The following is a 14,335-nucleotide window of genomic DNA, read 5'->3' as shown; positions in this document are numbered from 1 at the left end:
CAGTTTGGACATCCCATAACTCCTAGCACAATTTCATTATCTACAACAAGGGCCAATCCTACCTGAGATTTATGCATATAAAATTTATGACGAAGAAGAGATATCAGAAACAAAACAAAACAACATGAAACCTCATATCCAACTCATATATATGCATAAGAGAAATATATATCTTGTTCATTGCTCAGCCGTGCTTTTGCAAAAAGAAATTAAGTAAAGCTAAGCAAGAAAGTTTTTTGAGGATATATCAAATTATCAATCCCAAAAGATGGTTTCTGTAACTCTCACACGGACCTTTTTTAAGACTCTGAAAGGAAATGAAAAGCACAGAGGTATGTCATACGAGAGATACCACATATAAAGCTTCATCTCCTTTAAGAAACCCCCTTGTGCCATCAATTGGATCCAAAGCCTGCAGAAAATCAATGGAAGTGAGTTGCAGACAGTATGGAAAATTATCGTATCATCTAGGCACAAAAGATATATGTGCATCATTTTCCATTCTTCGACTTCGCAAAGACACATAAATCGAGTATTACACATTTCTTAGTTCAAGTCTAACATTCCAAGATTTACAAACTTCAAAATGACAATCAACTGTGGATGGTAAATATCTAATCTACTGAGATTACCTTTGACAAAAAAAGCTAATGGCGGAAGATGATATGGTCTTATCTTTTGAAGATATTATGTAAGACCACAACATACGAAACTTAGAGAAACCTTCAAACTATGCTACGTATAACATACCCAATAAGTAGCTGGTTTGTTGCAAAACGCATAGGCATCTTTGCCACCTCTGTCAATTGCTTCTAGTACATCAGCATCAGACAAATCACTGTCTCCAATGCTTGTTTTTGATTTGACTTCACTTACCACAGAGCTTACGAGGTTATTAGCATCAATAGACGGTTTGACGACGCCGGCTGCTCATTCTTGCTCACAGACTCAGTTTGTGACGACGCCGGCTGCTCCGGTTTAGCTGCAGGGGGTTCCGGTTTAGGTTTCGGTTTAGTCTTCCCAGCACGGCCAGGTGCGAATCTACGGGTTTTAGCAACCTCCTTTGGCTTGGGTTCATCATCAAAGTCCATATTTTTTAGCTTTTTGCTTCCTGTGAAAATTGCAATTAAGGGTTTTAATTCATCAAACGAAACAAAGACTGATCAAACCCAATACGTAATCATAACAAAGATTCAAACTTTGTCTAAATCACTATTTTAAAAACCAATACTTTCAGAAATCTTAATCGATAAATCTTGAACTGTTACGAACTGAGATAGAAACGAAAAGTGTGCACAAGAAAGAAAGAAGGTAAAAACCTGTAAATCAAGAACAGAACAGAAGAGAAGATATAGTCACACTCCTCCGGTCAAAAGAGAAACGTCGGCGAAGAAAGTGAAAGACTGAAAAAAAAAAATTGAAACCTTTAAGGTTGAAATCTCTCCTCTGATTGACATCTCCCAAAGAAAAGAGAGAGAGGAAACCCTAAAAGAAAAAAAATTGTAACTTTATTTGGTGGAGAAGTGAAGCTTCTTTTCTTGCATCCGGGAATTTATCAGAGTAAAGGAGGATTTGACAAAAAATCAAACAAACATCGATTCAAAAAGAAACAAAAACAGGGAAACAAGAGCAAGAGCATAAGATCTCAAGTTTTTTTTTCAGAACAAATTTAATTATAAATGACATAAATCGTAATAAAACACACAATTCAGATATAGAAGTAATTTGCAAACTTTTATGTGTTATTCTAGTAAAACAGAAATCTCAACATGTTAGTCTAGTAATAAACCTACTTTTATGTAATATTCTAGGTAATTTCCCTAAATCAAAAGACATTTTTGTAAATATGTTTATCTTGAGATGCTTAATTGCAATTAAATCTCCAAATCGTTCTGGTGACGACACATTAGCATTTTCAACAAAATGCTTCTCTATTAATATATAGAGGATTAATTTTGATTGTTTCCTAAATTATAGGAACTGTAATTATACATCCGACCCTCTTTGTTTTTTTATAAGATTTATGGAACGATTATGGAACGATATGAGAAGTATCCATTTGTAGATTTCGGATGTTAACAACCCAAATCCGATGAAATCAATTTCGGGTAATTTTTTTTATTGACCCGACCCAGAAAATATTTTGTACTTCTCTTTTACTAATATAGAGATTGCTTGATATTGAAGACATGAGAGTAAGTGTCTTAAAAAAAAAAGTTAACCCGTGGGTAAACTAGAACTACCTAATAATACAAAATTATCTAAATTTTATATAAAAAGTTTTTAAAAAAATTAACCCGTGGTATACTACGGGGTAAATCCTAGTACACTAATATTATGTGTTTTAACTCGAACTTGGAGTTTTCTCCATGGGGATTTATCGTGTCTAAAATTGGTTTAAACCAATGGCTATCACTTTTGCATTGTAAAGGGAACAATAATTATATAGTAAGAGCATTTCCATTGGGGATTGCTCTCACAATTTCTCTTATAACTAATTAAAAACCTATTTTTCGGTCCGTTACAAAGAGTATTGATTCTATGGGAAGGAATTTAAGCAATGCAGTAGTGATATGTCTATATTTTTTTCCCTTTAGCATATATTTATCATGCATTTAGCTAGGATAACTGATTGTTTTCCAACATCTTCTAGTCTTTTCCATACACTTTGCATGTCTAGGTAGTTATTGCATCATCCTTGCATACATTGTGCATTTTGGAGTATTTCAGGTATCTAGGAGACGTTGGGAACACATCGCTCAACATCACCATTCGATTCGTTGTCCGAGCCATCCTCCAAGACGTCGTTCGAGTCGCACCACTCTAGTCGTTCGAGTCACTCCACTCGAGACACCTCGTTCGAGTCGTTCCACCCGAGTGGGATTTAGCTTTCGACGTCTTCATAAAAGTTGTAGAAACTTGAGTCATCTTTCCAACGCCGTTTATTTCAAGCCAATCAGAGGTGTGGTTCAAAAGTTATCATCGTTTTAGTGGAAGCGTATATATCCAGCTCGAGTCGCCTTGCATATTAGTTTGCACTTGCTTATTAGGATTGAAAAAATTTCCACAAAAACATAGAAAAACCATAAAAATTTGAAATTTTTTTGAAAATTTCCACAAAAACAGAGTGTTCATATAGTTTGCACTTGCATATTAGGATTGAGTCTAGTGTTATTCATATAGGGTTGTTGCATTTAGCATAGGGGTTGATGAGGATTGTAACCTTGGTAGCATGCTGGATTCAATAGGATAGGATCAAGGCCCTTGTTATTAGTTCTTTGATGCATGTTGATTGAATTTGAAAATGAAAGATTGAAGCATGTTTTGAATTGATATCATTTCCTATCTACCTGAACCTAATCCTGACTTGCAATTATCCTGTTATGCATTGAAGTTGAACTCATGGATACCATATACATACTTGGATTTTCTTTCGCATTTTTACCACCCTTGTCAGTAGTTGATTCCCATCTCTAGAACAGTTCTCCGCACCCTTATCCAATCATTCTTTCAAGCCAATTGTATTCTTGAGTGTCAGGCCTTTTCCGAGTTGAGCTTGTTAGAAAGTGTTAGGTTCTAACCGACAAGAGTAAGATCCTATGTATTTCTAGTTCGCATTATCCGGACTAGTAGGACTAGGTGAAAACTCGATTTGGGGTATTGGGTATGGATCTGTACAGAAAAGTAAAGGGTAGAAAGTCTTAAGGAGGGGGATGTGTTTTCAAAGTTTACAAGTCTAGTAAAGGATTTTGGGTTGAGCAAAATAATGAGTTACTGGTTCTGGGTATAAAATGAAAAGATTAGACAAAGAAAAGAAGGTAAAATGTTTAAGATGTCTAGAGTCCTTAGAAGAAAAGAAAAAGAACCTTATTGATAATAAAGATTTCCCAATCCGCTAGAGTGATAAGAAGTAAACTCCTCCTAAGACCAAATCTAAAGAATGAAAGAATGGGTTTGAGATGAAGTTTCGGATGAAGGGTAGAGATAGGACCAACTTCGGTTTGGAATATTCTTTGGGCAGACAGGGCGCTGCTCTTGTATGTATCAGTTGGTTTCAACCTTTAGCCTTCTCTTAAGCTCAACTCTTTTCATGAGAGAACCTTGTTCTGAATTGATGAAACCACTTGAAAAGGAGACCATCTAAGTCTTTAACCTTTTACCCTAGCCAAATGAGTTCAACGACATTGCTTAGCTCGATTCACGGTTCTCTGTTAATGAATGTTAAAGGGAATGATTGATAGGATTGCATGTGTAGAAAAAATATAGAGTTCCTTCACCATGCATCATAGAGCTAAAAACAAGGACCTTGATTCTAACTATTTTATTTAGCATGTTTTAGGTTCTGAGACCCCATTTTCAAACCTCTTCTCCATACGTTGTTCTTGATTGTTTGCTTGAGGGCAAGCAAAGAATAAGTTTGGGGGAGTTGATATGTCTATATTTTGTCTCTCTTTAGCATATATTTATCATGCATTTAGCTCGGATAACTGATTGTTTTCCAACATCTTCTAGTCTTTTCCATACACTTTGCATGTCTAGGTAGTTCTTGCATCATCCTTGAATACATTGTGCATTTAGGAGTATTTCAGGTATTTAGGAGACGTCGGAAACACATTGCTCAACATCACCGTTTGAGTCTTCGTTCGAGCCATCCTCCAAGACGTCGTTCGAGTCGCACCACTCTAGTCGTTCGAGTCACTCCACTCGAGACACCTCGTTCGATTCCTTCCCCCTGAGTGGGATTTAGCTTTCGACGTCTTCATAGAAGTTGTAGAGAATTGAGTCATCTTTCCAATGCCGTTTATTTCAAGCCAATCGGAGGTGTGGTTCAAAGGTTATCATTGTTTTAGTGGAAGCGTATACATCCAGCTCGAGTCGCCACCCGTCGACTCGACCCTCCAGCTCGAGTTGCCACCCGTCGACTCGACCCTCCAGCTCGAGCTGCTGCCCGTCGACTCGACCCCCTCCACTCAAGCCAATACCGTCACCCACTCGAGCCACTACTCGTTCGCAGATGTCAGGAAGACGTTCCGTCTTACACGCTTCAGGAGATTCCCAAACCGACTCTTTATCTTGTCGTTTTAAGTTTTAGGGATTTACATGTTTTCACTATAAATACGTTTTGTTAAGTCTTGGCGGACATCATCTTAGTTTTTATCTCGTTTTTTTGTAAGGTTTACCTAGCCACTAAAAACGCTCTCACACTTTGTATCCCGATATCTTTGAATTTATTCAGTATTTTGATTCGATTTCTTCGACAAAGTTGTTCTTCACATTTTAATCTATCTAAGAATGCTTCTTTCAATGTTTTATGGGTTTGCATCCTTGACTATGATTTTCGGATCCGAGTAGTGTGGTAGTTCTTGAGGATGGGATAGATTAGGTGGAGGATCTTAGGATGTAGGGTGTTTAAGCGTTGATTTGTATGATTCCCTTCTGGACTAGAGTAAGAATTATTAGTTTCTCTCTGATCAATTGGAACTAGGTTCGAGACATTTCCACACCCAAAAGGTGTTCGATGAAATGTCTGACCAACTAGTGCCAGAGACATACGTTCCTAGCCTAAGAGATTAGTTGTCTAGGATTTTTGTTGACGTGAATGAACTTGTTTGTCATGCCTGCTCGACCACGTTTCTCTAGCGAGAGCTAGGTATGGAAGTGGTTGAGTCTGAGTAGCTTTTGCCAAGAGATTGGATTAGCTAAGTTGTGATGTTCATTGTTTAGGGATAGTTTGCTTGTGGTATGTTAAACACTCTGTAGAGTATGATACTCCACCGACATCAATTACCCCATCCTTAGGACTTCTTTCTTTCTAATTTTTATTACATTCTTGGAACTGTTTCATTTGTTCATGCTTAGAATCATTTTCGGTTTCACTTATTCTTGTTCGGTACTTGTCATACATTTTTGTTTATGATTCTGTGACTCGTTTCCGTTTTGTATTTTGACCATTCTAGGATTGTTAGAAAAACACTCTTTTTGAATTGGCTTAACTTGTGACTTCTTGATTGCATCTTGAGTGATAGTAAAGGTTCCCAATTGGATTGACACCTTAAGTACTATAACTACATAAGGTTAATTGAACCTGCTAGGATAGACACACAAAAAACCTAGTATCAAGTAGCAACGCTACGTGGCGTTTTATGATACGTAGATACATAAATATAAAAGGAAAAAAAAATCACATTTTTTCTTTCTTTCTTCCCCGATTCTCTCTTTTCTCTCTCTTTTCTCTCTCAATCGAAAAGGCGAATCAATCGCTGTAAAACATCATCAATGAAAATTCTAGTTTCATCATCATCTCCGATCTCCGATCAAAACCAGAGAATTGAGGTTCTTGTAATCTCCGATCAAAACCAGAGAATTGGGTTTGCTGATGATAACAGACACGGATATCTCTAGAACGGCGTTTTGCTGCGATTGTGTGGGGTTCTCTAGTGATTGAGTAACTTCTTTGGAGTTCTCTAGTGGAAGGATAATTTTGTTTAAAGTTCCAAGTGGGTAGCTTTGATTAGTTTAGTATTAATTATATGATTGGTTTATTTCTGAACAACTTAATAGAGTTTCTGGAGTGGAGATGGTCTAACGTCTTCTTAATTATTTTATGTCTATTTTGGTTGAATAGCGGGAACTTCTTTGCTAAGTTGTGCAGCTTGGTGGGATTTTCCGTTTGAACATTGTTGGGCTTAGTCTATCCACACTAGTACTGGCTACAGGACGGGTACCCTTGAATTTTCTCCGACCCTTTACTCGTCCCGACCCTAACGGGTAACAGAAAAAATTTACTCATACTCGACCCTTAAATAACGGGTACCGGAGAAACGGGTACCCGGTAAAAAATAGTTGACCCTTTACTCGTCCCGACCCTTTATTATTACCCGGAAAACGAGTACCCGATAAAAAAATGTTATAATCGCAATAATAATTTTATCTTTTGAAATCCAAAAAATGAAAAATTCATAAATTTATGCAATATATAGTTCCAAAATTATAAAATTACGAATTTTGAAAATAAAAATAATATATTAATTCAGTTAGGCTAAGTTGAACTTAGGTTTTAATTCTAACTCTATAAATTAATAATAAATAATAATAATAATAATACAAAATATTAACGGGTATTTACGGGTCGGGTAGCAAAACAGGTAAAGGGCCGAGTAACGGAACGGGTATTGAAAACTAAACTAATACCCTATACTCGTCCCTTACTCACGGGTAATATAAATATAATACCCTTTACTCGACCCTAAAGCTGCGGGTACCCTTTTTTTTGGGACGGGTACGAGCTGAGTAACGGGTCGAGTATGGGTAACGGGTATTAGTGCCCAGGCCTAATCCACACCATTAGCTTTGAAAACCTCTGTTTCAAAACTAGACTTTGATTGTGTCACCTTTATATAAAGCACTCTCAAGATCTACTGATATATATATAATCAAATTAATCATGATCAGTTGTAAAGCTTCTGGTTATAAGAATTACCCCAGTTCAGTGTATATTTTAAATACTTGATCTTGATTAATTTGTCCATAGAATATAAGTTATAAGCCAATGAAACGTTGAAGGCCTGGCCACTAGACAATTCCAAGGTTATTTTTCAATCCCGAAACTGTTAGTTTTCCCATAATATTATTGTCCGATGATTGAATGGTACAAATTGACCAACTTCACAATATCTGTATTATTGTGTGTGTGATCAGTGTGAGTATATATACTTAAAAATAGATATCTATCATTTGTGTACATATATGACTTTGAGTACGCGAGTGTGCGTGCACGCTCACGTAATGTTCAGGGAAATCAAAGTACTATACATGGGGACGTAAAAGATCATTCCAAAAGACCAGACACTAAACCTAATGCAGCCTGTTAGGTATATGGCCACGTGAAGGTCGACATGCCTTTTCACCTCCAATCCTTTTCCGGGGTTTAAACTTTCGCTTTATAGGAAAAATAAAATCAAATTATAAGAAAAAACAAATACGATTCTGTTTCAATATGATTATATCTTATTATATAAAGTTAGGTTTTGAAAGTTAGTCATTAACAAGATTTTGACATGTGTACAAATTAATATAATATGAGAGATTTCAAATATCAAAAGAAAACAAAATATTTTGTTTTAAACAATATTAATAATGTAAAAAGATAATTATCAAAAAAATACAAAATTTTAAATTTTTTTTTAAAACAAATAATTATAAAAAGATTCTATATAAAAATATTTCATAAATTTCGAAATTATAACATTATTTACTTATTTTTAATTTTAAATTATTAATTTTACAAAACAATAGAAAAAAGATTACAGAAAATATACAGTTAACTATTTATTCTAAATTTTGTAAATGCTCACTTCTATATAAACATAGATTGTCTCATATTTTTCATCTAACAAAATAATTTTTCAAAAACACTGCTTTCAACTTTGTTCTATTTATAAAAAAATTTTAATGGAAAACTAAAATTTTCCTTTTTTTATACCAAAATTTTCTTCTACTTTTTCCTTTTTCAGTTCGAAATAGATAAGATTAATATATTGACCTAAAAAAAATATTAATATATGCGTCTTTTTTTCTAATACTTTATTTTAAAATTTATTATAGTATTTTTTATTCTTTTATTTAATTTATATTTTCATCTCTGAATTACTTGGGATTTATATATTACCGTGCTTATAATTTTCTATTATTTCTTTAATTATGTCAAATCAATTTTTTCTAATTTCTCAACCTTGATTGGTTGGTCATTGAAACTTTATTTTTTGTGCAAACATAATTATTAACATTCATTCAAATCCTAAAAGGAGATAACGAGTAGAAGCTCATCAACCTAATGATTGGATAAAATAGGCTAATAAATACAAGTTTACAACAAAAATAGATAGATAGATAGATTGGAAATACATAAATCATTGTTGAAAGATCCATAGGAGCTTGGAGACTGTGACACCCTGGTTTGTAGAAAGGTTTAAAAAAATATATTTTGCCATCTATGTCACCAAAGTGTACTTATCTTTTTGGTCAAGGGTCCTGAGAGAACTACAGAGTTAAGCGTGCTTGAGTTGGAATAGTTTTAGGATGGGTGAGCTTCTGGGAAGTGATTGTAGAAACTGCACGAGTGAGAACAAAACACAGAGAAATATCATGTGGTGATTTGTAGGGTCCGTAAAGTATTTAAAGCCTGCCAGATGTAACAAACCGGCCGTCGGATATATGAGCCCACGGGTCGGGAGTGGACGTGGGCCCACTAAGGAAGGTGGATGTCATGGCGTTACAAAGACAGAGGCTACATCATGGTATGTCAAAGAAGCTTCCACGAATACATTAGTAAATTTAACATTAGTTTTTATCAAAAGATTTTGTGACGTTAGAAAATGGTCTTTAGTTTCTTTAGTTGTCGAAGCAAACCAATTTGAAATAGCTAAAAAATGTGAACATGTTCTCTCCACATAGGAGGAGTGCAGAGCCGAGGTTCTCTCTATAGTGGAGGAGGTTGGTCGCAAGGTTATCTTCCCAAGGAAAGAATGTAGAGAAGGTTGGACGCATGGTTATCTCTCCAAGGGAGGAAGGCGGAGCCAAGGTTTTCTCCATGGTAGATGAGGTTGGACACAAGATTCTCTCCATAAAGGAGAGAAGAGGGAGGAAGGCGGAGTCGAAGTTCTCTCCATAGTTGGTAATACACTATTGTGATAATACATCATTGATTAGTATACTTTTTTAACAATACTTGATTAGTATACTATGTAATATATTTTTTATTTGAAATATTTTTTGAGCCAATAATTTTTGTAATTAGAAAAACTGTGCAAATGCAAAAGTGAAAGTAAAGAGACATATAATAGTTGGCTTAATGTGTTCATATAGACATTTTTTAGGTGGTGGTAACTATTTGTAACATAAAATATATTTAGGTGTAAAAAATACATTTTTAATGATAACATACATAAAAAATTTGTAAATAGATATAAATCAGTGTATTATAGCAAAAAAAAAATTATTTATAACATACAACAAATTTTAATATATTTTGTTAAATTTAATTTTATTTACAAAATTTTAAACCCGTACATCGAACGGGTCTTTATCTAGTATATATATAATATATATGGTACTAATGATTTGATATCTACAATGTGATTTTGGGTTGAAATAGTTTACGAAGTATGTTATTTTCTCTTTTCATTTGTTATTTTTCTCATTATGGTACGTGTAGGATTTGGTTTATGTTACATATATATATATATATATATATATATATATATTTCAAAAGTTTATTTATACAGTTCTTTCAATCCTTTATTCATACAAAACTTGTTGAGTTATCGTTTGAAATAACTTCAAGAGAAACAGTAAGTCATTAGTCCTTGTTTGTAGATCCAAACATGAGTTGTCAATTAAGGTTTTTTTCTTATTACAAGAAAAGGATTACATAACTAATTTAGTATAATGACGAAATCAACCAAAAGAGAATACCAAGGTCAGAACTCAGAAGGACAAGAGGAGTGAGGGGATCGGGGGATCGGAGCGTGATGGCCAAGTCAAAGCCACGTTAACTCTTGTAAGATACGAAGAAGAGTTGGCTCTCAAGGCTGCCAGGGAGCCGCTTGAGTCTTTAGGGCCGCAAGAGGTGGTTGTGAAGTTGCATGATAGGACACATGGCAAGGTACTGCTAGCAACTACATGTGACAGAAGAGGAGGCATAATGCAAGAAGGTGTCTCATAAATATTTCTAGCGAGCATCAACATGTTTGTAAAGGTTGTTGATTTAAGCTTGAAGAGAGCTTGAGTTATAAGTAATCCTAATCCTACCAAGTTGTGGTTTCTAAAAGGATTAGGATAAGAATAAGTTATATTTAGGAGTTATCTAGATATACAAAGTCTAATAGGAATAGAATTTGGTTTATGGGTTTTTCTATATAAGAAGATGCAAGCATGTTGCATAACTTATCAAGTTTTAGAGAACAAGAAAATATTATTTAGGTTTTGAGAGAGTTTCCTAAAGATTAATAAAAGAGAGTGATTCTTTTAATTTTTGTGTTCTTTAATCTTTGAAGTTTACTTTAGGTTCGATCTTTGAATTCTATATTTGGTATTAGAGCAAGATCTTTCTGCACCATTGATTTCAGAGTTTCAAGGTTTATGTGCCCCAACCTTGCATGCCACCTACTTGATTCACTTATGGTCTTAGAAAATAAACATGTAGTGTTTTTAACTCCCATGATTACCTTATACATCCTGTTGTTGGACCTTTCTGCCTTGACAAGTAGCTTCCCATTGTGATGATGCATAGTTAGGTGTTCTCCTCGCATTCTGATGTCACATCCTGCCTCCGTAACTTGTCCGAGGCTAATGATCTTATTCTTGAGGTCCGGAATAAAGTAGACATTCATCATCTTTCTTGGTTCCCAATTGATATCTATAAAGGAGATTGGTCCTTTTCCTTTGATATCAATACGGGAATCGTCACCAAATATTAACTTTCCTGTGATGGAATCATCAATCTGATCAAAATATCTTTGATCACCGGTCATGTGATTACTAGCACCATTGTCAAGGTACCAAACATTCTCTGCACTTGTGTTTGGTTCAAATTGACTTGGTGTGCAATGTTTTTCATTCAAGTAGATAACCTTGTGTATCATAAGAGCATATGCATCCTTTGTGTCATTGTTAATGTCTGGTTCTTGAATTTACTGCAGTTTTAGCAGGCGATCAAGACAACTGGAGGCGTAATGTCCAATCTTGTCACAGCGAAAACACATTACGTTTGATGTGTCTCTTCCTCCATTAGATCTTCCATGACCTCCTCCTCGGTAAGAAAAACATCTTCCTCATCCTCGTCCTCGTCAACTGTTTCTCAAGGACTACCACGGTTCATTATTGATTCAGAAGTTTGCTCATCATGCTTACTTGGAAAGCAAACACGAAAGGTATTCCCCAAATCCACTTCATACAGAGCAGCCAAGGTTTTAGAACTCATCAACGATCATCTTTGTGGACTTATCTCGCCAAACACTGTTGCAGGTAACAAGTATGCCTTTGTTCTCATAGATGGTCATTCGCGTAATATGTGGACAATCTTACTCAAAGAAAAAAGTGAAGCCTTTGAGAAGTTTAAAACATTCAGGCAACATGTGGAACAAGAGGCAGGAGCTACTATGCAAACTTTCAGAACAGGTAGAGGAGGAGAGTTGTATCTTAGGAATTCAACTTGTTTTGTGAAAAATAAGGCATTAAGAAACACCTTACAGCTCCATACACTCAGCAACAGAATGGTGTGGTTGAAAAACGAAACAAGACGCTTTTGGAAATGACAAGAAACATCATGAAGCACATGCGGGTTCCAAACTACCTTTGGGGAGAAGCCATCAGACATTCGACTTATCTCTTGAACATAATAGCAACAAGTTCTCTTGAGAATAAAACTCCATATGAAGCATTACGGAGACCAAATATTGATCATCTTCGAGTGTTCGGTTGCATGGGCTATGCTAAAGTGCACAAGCTTCATCTTAGAAAACTAGATGATTGGTCACGAACCACTGTTCATCTCGGAACAGAGCCTAGTTCTAAGTCTTATAGACTACTTGAATCACAAACTCTGAAAATACTAGTAAGCATGGATGTTGTGTTAGACGAGACAGAGGGTTGGAATTGGTGTGCTAACAACCAAGAGCCAGAACAGAGTGGAAGCTTCAGTGTTATGTTTGGTGAGTTTGGAAATTGTGGCATCTAAGAGGAGAATGATGAAGAGCATGTTCGAGATCAACCAGTTGTTTTAGACCATGGTACTAATGCGGATCAAGATCATCTAAACAATGAAGAAAACATTGACAATAGCTCATAAACTTCACAGGATTACAAAGAGGATGAATAAGTACATGTTCAAAATTAACATGTTCTACGACGAAAACAAGGCAAGAGTGTAAAGCCTAAATATCTCCAAGATTATGCTTTACTAGCTAAACAAGAAGGGGAGATTTTACTTATGTGCTTAAACAATGAACCGAGAAACTACTATGAAGCGAAAGAGGTAAAAGAATGGATATGTGCGTGTGAAGATGAACTTCATTTGATCAAGAAAAATCAAGTGTGGAACCTTGTGGACTTGCCAACTGGAGTTAAACCAACAGGTTTAAAGTGGATATTTAAGCTCAAGCTAACTCGGATGGGAGTATCAACAAATACAAGGCTCGGTTGGTGAAAGATATGTGCAGTAGTATGGAGTTAACTTTGAGGAAGTCTTTGCTCCAATGGCCAGAATAGAGATTATACGGCTGTTGCTTAATCTTGCAGCGTCTAACGGTTGGAAGATACATCATCTTGATGTTAAAACAGCGTTTCTACATGGCGAGTTAAAAGAAAATGTTTATGTCACACAGCGTGAAGGTTTTGAGATAAAGGAGAGCAAAGACAAGGCTTACAAATTTAACAAAACACTATATGGATTAAAACAAGCTCTGAGAGCATGGAACAACAAGTTAAATCAGATTCTTATTGAGTTTCAGTTCAAGAAGTGTTCAAAAGAACCATCAGTCTATCGCAAGGAAGTAAGAGGTAATCTGCTTGTAGTTGCAGTGTACGTAGATGACTTGTTTGTCTTAGGGGTAATACATGAGCAGACATGAACTTCAGGTTTGGTTGAAAATATTGGGGGTAGGGATCTGATGGTGTCGGGAAAGAGACACAATAACTAGAACTGTTGGCAGCGTATTGATGGCTAAGGTCATTAGATAGGATTTGCATGGAATCATTGTTAGCCAAAGGTCTCCCAACATCAGGATCAAGCAGAAGATAATTTGAATTCAGAACTAAACCGATGGGAGGCTTCAGGGTAATGGGAGCAAGAATAAACACCACATAAGGAGCCATTACCATGATCTAAGATAATGATTGAGCAGACATAGCAATCTAGTCGGATTATTTCTCAAGAGGAGTCTTCAACCTATGAGAATATCACGACCTAGATCTAGATAAAAGCTAGAAACTGACCAAAGAGATGATAAATCGGACCTAATTTTTTCCATAATGGGTTAAAGCTTGATAAATGCTAATGGGCCAACTTCAGGCTTCAAGTCCATCAAGAAAACACCTAAGCTTTTGTTTGTCCACCAAAGGAAAATTGGTGTGCGGAGAGAGCATTGTGGTTTTCAGTGAATGGTGCATCTCTAGGTGAAGCAGGTTCAGTCCCGCCAAGCTCTGGCAGTGATGTGTGGTTGAAGCGGAGAGCCAATTAGTAGAGGAGACCATGAACCTGAAGAAAGGCTCACCGTGCGCCGTCGGCATCTCCTCCTGGCAAGGCGCATCTGATGGTCCAAGAGGGATCTCTCCTGCC

At 35.9% G+C, this 14,335-nt stretch overlaps 1 long non-coding RNA gene across 1 annotated transcript; it reads right to left on the bottom strand.

The window, feature by feature from the left end:
- Nucleotides 1-349: 349 nt before the first annotated feature.
- Nucleotides 350-1,454, bottom strand: LOC147927175 (uncharacterized). Its single transcript, XR_015582978.1, has 3 exons — nt 1,320-1,454; nt 751-1,111; nt 350-412 (listed from the first exon to the last, which is right to left on the bottom strand). It is a non-coding gene; the product is annotated as an uncharacterized LOC147927175 (long non-coding RNA).
- Nucleotides 1,455-14,335: the final 12,881 nt, after the last annotated feature.

This window comes from Camelina sativa, chromosome 15 (assembly GCF_030686135.1).
Source record: "Camelina sativa cultivar CO46 ecotype springtype chromosome 15, ASM3068613v1".
NCBI classification, from domain to species: domain Eukaryota; kingdom Viridiplantae; phylum Streptophyta; class Magnoliopsida; order Brassicales; family Brassicaceae; genus Camelina; species Camelina sativa.
The sequence above is the reverse complement of the archived record's forward strand: the minus strand, read 5'-3'. Positions and strand labels throughout refer to the sequence as shown.